The sequence below is a fragment of the Cupressus sempervirens genome, chromosome 8 (assembly GCF_028749045.1).
Source record: "Cupressus sempervirens isolate cs-2001-9-10 chromosome 8, ASM2874904v1, whole genome shotgun sequence".
Classification (NCBI taxonomy): domain Eukaryota; kingdom Viridiplantae; phylum Streptophyta; class Pinopsida; order Cupressales; family Cupressaceae; genus Cupressus; species Cupressus sempervirens.
Window position 1 is genome coordinate 663,377,434 of NC_143125.1, and position 8,599 is coordinate 663,386,032.

At 34.3% G+C, this 8,599-nt stretch overlaps 1 pseudogene; it reads left to right on the forward strand.

The window, feature by feature from the left end:
* Positions 1 to 7,268: 7,268 nt before the first annotated feature.
* On the forward strand, positions 7,269 to 8,274 carry LOC149544203 (la protein 1 pseudogene; annotated as a pseudogene).
* The last annotated feature ends 325 nt before the right edge of the window (positions 8,275 to 8,599 follow it).

Here is an 8,599-nt window from a genome sequence, read left to right on the forward strand (position 1 = left end):
AACATATAAAGATGTTGCGTGCATCTTCATCTACGTCTACTCACCAAAAAAAAATTACAAAATGAAATGGGCTTCTTAATTTTATTTTATTTTTTCATTTTTTTCTTTGTATTTAACTTAGAAGGATGCAATAATGTGTAATAGTATATTTCTAAAAATCAACCATTTTACTTCTAAAATTGTAAGAAGATCTTGACTTAATAAGTTTATACAAGGGCCATTATCATTATCTCTACAATTTCATCTTAATTCCTTCGTGGGTCAATCTAATTGATCATTGACCTAGTCCAACTCAAATCCACTGCCACCTTTAGATTATGAAGAAATAAACTAATTAGGAAGTAGTACAAACACCACAATCAAAGGTAACAAAGTTATCATGGGCATTAGGTAGAGACAATTGATTCAATTGTGTATAGAAATAATGGTGTTGCAAGATTTTATTGTAGTTTCACTAATGAAATTATATCTCGCTCAAGGCTACTACCGTAAATCCATATGTTTAAATTTGAGAACCCCTACTATTCGACATGGGGCTAGGGGAACCAATTAATTTTCTCTCTTTAGTTGAAGCTCTGTTGATTGAGTTCCAACTTCCATGCCAATGCTGAAGAGACCAAGACAAAGGTACGCATTGGAGCAGAGCAAGCCAAGACAAAGCATAAGCTAATAAGTTTTCTTGTATTGTTACAAACCTTTGTATTTTAGTTTTATTGCTTTGTATCATATACTATATTCCTTATGAAAAATCTTCATTCTTTCATGTTTTTTTATATGTTATGAGCTAAGAAATATTTTAGTGTCTCTTTTATTCACAAAGTTCATGGAATGTCATGAACCTCTACATTTTAGTTTTGTTACTTTGCACCATATAATCTATTCCTTATGAGAAGTCTTTGAGTGTATCTTTTATTCACAAAGTTAATGGGATCTCATGAACTTCTGTTAGTTGGTGGTGACTGATCAGAAAAGTACTATACATACTTCATAAAAAAAAATTAGGCCCTATTTTATCGAGATTTTGGGCTGACATGTAATTATTAATTATAAGCCTAAAGTAGTAAAATCATTTGTATAAAAGGGCTTAGGGTTAGGTATTTTCATTGAGTTGTGATACAAAAAATGGTTCTTGCAACGATATTGAGCTGTAAGGGATTATAGATTGTAATTAGGTTGTAATCATTGGATTGTAATAATATCAGAATTGTTGTTTGGTGGACATAGCCCAGGGATTGGGTGTACCACGTTAAATCTTGGTGTCTTGTGTTCTTTTTTGTGTGATCAATTATTTTTTGTTATTGGTTATATTTGCATGTAGTTTTTATTTCTATCCATGGTTTAATCCTAACAAGTGGTATCAGAGCAAGGTTGTTCTTTCAGTTATTCTTTGCAGGAAAGTCTCACAGTTAAGTGGGAGTCTCATGGTTGAGTGGGAGCAATGGCAGACGAGGGTAAGCTAAGGGCTGACAGGTTTAATGGGTAGAACTTTCAATTATGGAAGATGCAAATGAAAGACTATCTTTATTAGAAGGATTTATGGAAGTCATTGGAAGGAAAAACCAAGAATCAGTGATCTATGTCAAATGACGAATGGGATCTTTTAGACAGAAAGGCACTTGGAAGCATTTGATTATGCTCGGCACCATTGGTGGCATTTAATATTACAAAAGCGAAGACAACAAAAGAGTTGATGAAAACCCTAGTGACATTGTATGAAAAGCCCTCTGCTTCAAACAAGGTATTTCTCATGAAGTGTTTATTTAATATGAAAATGGCAGAAGGTGGATCTATTGCAGATCATTTGAATGAGTTTAATACTATTATTAGTCAGTTATCTTCTGTGAGTATTAATTTTGATGAAGAAATTAGGACTCTCTTGATTTTGTGTTCTTTGTCTAAAAGTTACAATGGCTTGGTAATGGATGTGAGTAATTTTGTTCCTGGATCTAGTACCCTAAAATATGATGATGTGATTGGTGTTATTTTGAGTGAGGAAACTCGTAGGAAATCCTCAGGTCGATCTACATCTAGAAGTGCTTTGAATGCACAAAGTTGAGGTAGAACGACTAAGAGAGGAAGTAATTCCAAAAATCATGAGAAATCAAGAGGAAAGTCAAAGGGGAGGAAGCCTCCATCGAGAGGACTGAATGACTACTAGTACTGTGGAAACCAGGGCATAAAAAGAAAGATTGTTGGAATTGAAAGAAAAATGAAGGAGGTAAACCAGATGGAGACAAGGAGGCAAATGTGGTAAGTAACAAATTTGAAGAGGATGTTTTGCTTCTATCTTTAGAAAGTGTTGATGATTCATGGGTTTTAGATTTTGGTGCTTCATTTCATACTACACCTCATAGAGGTTATTTCATTGATTATGTCCAAGGGGATTTTGGACTTTGTTTATTTGGGGGATAATGAACCCTGTTAGATTGTTGGAAAGGGAAAAGTTAAGATTAAGTTACATAATGGGAACCATTGGCTACTACATGAGGTAAGACATGTTCCAAGGCTAAGTAGGAATTTAATTTCAGCAGGGTAACTCGGTGATGAGGGTTGTGTAGTTACTTTTAATGATAAAAATTGGAAGGTTACAAAAGGTTCCCTTGTAGTAGCAAAAGGTGTGAAAGTAGGCACCTTATATCTTTGTATAGGTCATATTGTTCCTTCTACTTTAATTGTTTCAGAGAAAAATGAATGTTCAAGAATAGTTGTTGCAATTGAGTAGGGAGAACAAATAGTTACTGTAAATTCTGATACAGTGCTCTGGCACAACAAACTTGGGCACATGAATGAGAAAGGTATGAAAGAACTTCATTCAAAGAAATTTTTACCATGTCTAAAATGTGTTAATACGATTTTTTGTGAAAATTGTGTGTATGGAAAACAAAAGAGAGTGAGTTTTGTGAAGACTGGGAAGGAAAATAAAAAGGAGAAATTAGAGCTTGTGCACATGGATATATGGGGACCGACTTAGGTATCTTCCCTTGGTGGCTCTCATTATAATGTTATATTCATTGATGATGCAACTAGAAAAGTATGGGTTTATTTCCTTAGATAGAAATCTAATGTATTTCAAACTTTTAAGAAATGGAAATGCTTGGTTGAAAATGAGACTAGTAAAAAATTAAAATGTCTCAAATCTGATAATGGCGGTGAGTATTACAATCATGAATTTGAAGATTATTGCTCCACTAATGGTATTTGTAGATAGAAAATTGTTCCAAGGACTCCACAGTTAAATGGAGTGGTTGAATGCATGAACAGGACTATAATGGAGCATGCAAGGAGCATGAGGTTACATGCTAGGTTGCCCTTACACATGTGGGTGAAGGCTATCAATACTACTATATATTTGATTAATAGAGGTCCCTCTACTCTTTGGTTATGATATTCCAGAGGAAGCATGGACTAGTAAGAAGGTGAGTTATTCTTTTCTCAAGACCTTCGGTTGTGAAGCTTTTGCTCATATAGATTATGAAAATAGAACCAAGCTGGAAGCTAAGTCAAAGAAATGTGTATTTTTTGGATATGGCATTAATGAATTTGGTTAGAGGCTTTGGGATTTTGAAAATCATAAAATTGTAAGAAGCAAGCATGTCATATTCAATGAGAAAGTGTTGTACAAAGATATGTTGCAGCAACATGAGAAGAAAGAAGATGATTATGTAGTGTTGGACCGTACTCCAAAAGATGATGTTCTAGCCATTCCTCATGATGTGCAACAACTATAACATCAAATACCACACACACCAATGAATGTTAGATGGTCAACAACGCAAATTAGACCTCCAGAAAGATTTTCTACCTCTTTGTATTCTATTTTACTTACTGATGTTGGTGAACCTGAATGTTATGATGAAGTTGTGCAGGTGGATACTAAGATTCAGTGGGAGTCTACAATGAAAGATGAAATGGACTATTTGCTAAAGAATAAGACATGGGATTTATGTAAGTTGCCTATATGTAAAAGAGCTTTACAAAATAAGAGAGTTTACAGGTTAAAAGAAGAGGATGGAGGTAAGAAAAAAGTTAAAGCCAGGTTAGTTGTAAAAGGATTTGTACAGAAAAAAGGAATCGATTTTGATGAGATATTTTCTCCTGTTGTTAAAATGACTTATTTTCGTACTATTTTAAGTATTGTGGCTACTGAAGATTTGCATTTAGAGTAGCTTGATGTTAAAACATCCTTTCTTCATGGTGCTTTGGATGAAGAGATATATATGGATCAGCCACAGGGATTTGAGGTCAAAGGTAAGGAGAATGTAGTGTGCAAATTGAAGAAAAGTTTATATGGCTTGAAGCTAGCACATCGGCAATGGTATCTAAAATTTGACAGTTTTATGCATGAGCATGGATATAATAGGTGTCATTCATATCATTTTGTTTATTTTAAGAGGTTGGATGATGACAACTACATTATTTTATGTTTATATGTTGATGATATGCTTGTAGTTGGGTCTAACATGGATCATATTAAGGGGTTGAAACGCTAGTTAGCACATGCATTTGCTATGAAGGATTTGGGGGCAGCAAAACAAATCCTTGGTATGAAGATTTGCAAAGATAGGAAGAACGGGATATTGATGCTATCTCAAGCTGATTATGTGGAAAAGGTCTTGCAATGTTTCTCTATGGAGAATGCTAAAGCTGTCAGCACACCTTTACCTAGTCATTTGAAGTTGACTAAGGTGATGTGTCCCAAGACACAAGAAGAGGAGGATAAGATGTCCAAGGTACCCTATACTTCAGCTGTAGGAAGCTTGATGTACGCTATGGTATGTACTAGGCCAGATATTGCACATGTAGTGGGAGTGGTTAACAGGTATATGAGTCATCCAGGAATTGAGCATTGGAATATAGTCAAATAGATTCTCAGATATTTGAGAGGAACATCCAATAAGTGTTTACACTTTTGGGGCTCTACTACTAATTTAAGGGGTTATGTTGACTCAGATTTGGCAGGGGACATTGATACCAGGTAGAGTACTATAGGTTATGTCTTTACTATTGGTGGGGCAGTTGTGAGCTAGGTTTTAAGGTTACAAAAGACTAATGCTCTATCCACTACAGATGCAGAGTATGTTGATGCTACAAAGGTAGCCAAGGAGATGATATGACTTCATTTCTTCTTAGAAGAATTGGGACATCCTCAGAAGGATAATTATTTGTTTACAAATAGTTAGAGTGCCATTCATCTTGCCAAGAATTCAGCTCTACATTCAAAGAGCAAACACATACAATTGTGGTACCATTTCATTCAATCAATTTTGGAGGATGGACAGTTAAAGCTGGAAAAGATACATATAGCTGACAATCTAGTAGATATGTTGACAAAGGTAGTAAAAAGGGAGAAGTTGAACTCCTCTTTAGCTTTGGATGGTCTTCTAGACTAAAAATGATTAACAAAATAGTAGAATTGTTATTTTGTGGTGACTGATCAGGAAAGTACTATACATACTTCATAAATTCTTTGGGGCTTAGGGCATCACCCCAGAAAAAAATTTAGGCCCTATTTTATCAGGATTTTAGGTCGACATGTAATTATTAATTATAACCCTAAAGCGATAAAATTACTTGTATAAAAGGGCTTAGGGTTAGGTATTTTCATTGAGTTGTGATGTAAAAATTGGTTGTTGTGGCAGTATTGAGCTGTAAGGGATTACAAATTATAATCAGGTTGTAATCACTAGATCGTAATAATATCAGACTTGTTGTTTGGTGGACGTAGCCCAGGGATTGGGTGAACCATGTTAAATCTTGGTGTCTCGTGTTCTTTTATGTGTGATCTATTATTTTATGTTATTGCTTATATTTGCATGTAGTTGTTATTTCAGTTCGTGGTTTAGTCCTAACAACTTCTACATTTTAGGCTTGTCACTTTGCACCATATATGACAACTCTCTATGAACTTGCTTTTACGATCTTGTGTTGTTGATTAAGAAAGGTATTTTAGTGATGATAAAATGATAGAATTTCTATTGTAGTAATAAAACTCATATTATAATATTTGTGTGCTTACTCTTTGAAATTTTATGCAAGAGTTGATTTTGTCAGTGTTGGCACAATTTCATATTTCTGTGTTGTTAATTAAGATAGGTATTTTATTAATGATAAAATGATAAAATTCCTATTGTGGTAATATAGCTCATATTATAGTCAAAAGCCTACAACACAATGGTAACTTGTGAGCCTCTTATGTGGTAGGCCTTGGCTTCGAATCTACCCTCGCTTAACATATAATAATAATTAATTCTAAAAAATAATAATAATTAATCCAAGCTTCGACTATTTATGGATGGAAAAAAAAGAAGCTCATATTATAATTGTTATTAAAATTTTGCACATGTGTAAAATTTTAAGTATACATGCAACAAAAGTGCTTTTCATTTCATTTAAACAATAGACATGTCCTTGTATTTATTTATTTTCAAATATACATTGATTTTTTCAAGTAATGAAATGAATTCATATGCTGAACGAAAAAAGATCTCACACAAGCTGTGAGTATAGCTCACTATACTACATTTCTTTCATAAGGAAATACATGAATAGATACATATGAATGAAAGAAATAAAGAGTAGAGATAACTAGTCATTGCCTATTGCTTTGACTAGTTATGCACTCTTTCCCTGGCGCAATAGAATCCAACTCTGAGCTCTATGATCTTCAACATCTGCAAAAAACATAAAAAGCAACTGATGTTAGATCCTGAAGGATCTAAGCAATGACCACCTATTTCTACAGCTATACATGCTCTATATGTCGATGCATTTCATCATGAAAGAATGCAAACTGAAAGAAAGAAATAAAAGTTATTGTGAGTGTCACGAGCCCGTGCTCGAACCTCACAGAATAAGATGCTTCAAGAATACAGCAAATGAATGATGATTGCTAATCAAAAATTGTAAACATGTGTACTACTGCAAGAAAGCATGAGAGATAATTAAGGGAAAATACTTCTTCAAGCTATATTTCATGCTACATTGAGAATTTCATTTGCAAATGTAAAACATGCTACTAGTTAATATATCAACAAAATATGCTAGTACAGGAAAAAAATGCAGATGTAGGATGAACTGCAAACAAATGATGTCAGTAGATCAAATAATTCATCCAAATGCAAATGAAAGTATAGAAGATAGACATAATGATAGAAAATTCTATGGTCTTAATCAAACACTAATTATTGCAATGAAAAGAAAAGAACCAAATCATAACTATGAACAAAGGCTACAGCTAGAAGGTGGCTACATAGGCAAGTATAGTCTCAATGGGGTGGATCAATAAACAGATAAAATCTGAGGAGATTCTAGAACAGGTGGACACAAGGACTATTGCTGCAAGTCCTTTTCCTTATGATGCAAAACTTGAAGATGTTGAGAAATTTTTTGGCCAGCATGGAAAGGATAATAGTGTATGATTGCCTCATCATGTTGTAGCAATTAAATTATTTTGTGGCTGTGCTTTAATAGAATTCTCATCTGAAGAAGAAGCTAATGCTATCTATAAACTGAAGGTAACCTATGGTGGTGCAAAATTGGAGTTTAAGTCAAAGGAGTTTGATGTTGAAAGGAAGGCTTTATTAAAAGAAATTCACAATGGTGAGCATGGGTCCACAAGGAATAACTGGCAAAAAAATGGCTATTATCCAAAAGGTATGGTCATAACATTTACTTTGAGGAAATTATACCAGTAAAATTCAGGGGAACAGAGTGATTCTACTTTGGAAGAACATAAGAAGAGTCCTAAGCAGGCTACAGAGGATGATAAATCTGTAGAGGCAACAATAGACATTAATCCTGGGGAGGAAACAGATGCAAAGAAGTTTGGAGATGCAGAAAATAAGGAGAACATGGAGAAAATTACTCGTGAAGATTTGAAACAGATAATGAAAATATGGAACTATGAAGTATGTTTATTATTCTATGGGGAAAGATTCTAGGTGTGTCCATTTTGAACAGCCTGAAGCATCTTAGAAAGCATGAGCAGCAGCTCTACTTGTTGAAGAAGGTGGCTTGATTGTGAAGAACTTTGTTGTTGTTTTAGAAGTAGTTGACGGTGATGCTAAAAGGGACTATTGGGCTAAACTTCATGGCTTACAAGGAAAGAGGTGAGAAAGTAGTGGCAATAATAGGGGAAGAGGTGGACGTGGCAAAGGAGGAAGACAATCTTTTCATAATTGAAATTCGTATAACAAGGAGAACAAACACAAGCGAAGTGGAGAGAGTACCGAATCTGGAAAAGATGAATGACCAAACAAAACCCAGAGAATATAGCAGTAATGCCAACTCAAAAATAGAGAGTGAAAAACCCCATTTGGGTTTCGAAATACCCAGTTATAGCAGGGAGCATAGTCACGGTAAGGAAAGGGAAAAGCCATTTTATTATGTCATTTTGAGAAGACTATAACACCCTGCGCAAAGCTTTCTCACAAAACAAAGCACTGTATTATGTTATTGAAAAGAAGCTCCTCAGTATGAAGCTTTCAATCAACAAAATCATGCTCTTCGAAGAAACCCATCTGAGTATTTGTAAGGCAAAATAAGACTTCGTAGTAATATCAAATACAAATGACAAGTTACTCTAGCAACAATAAGTAAA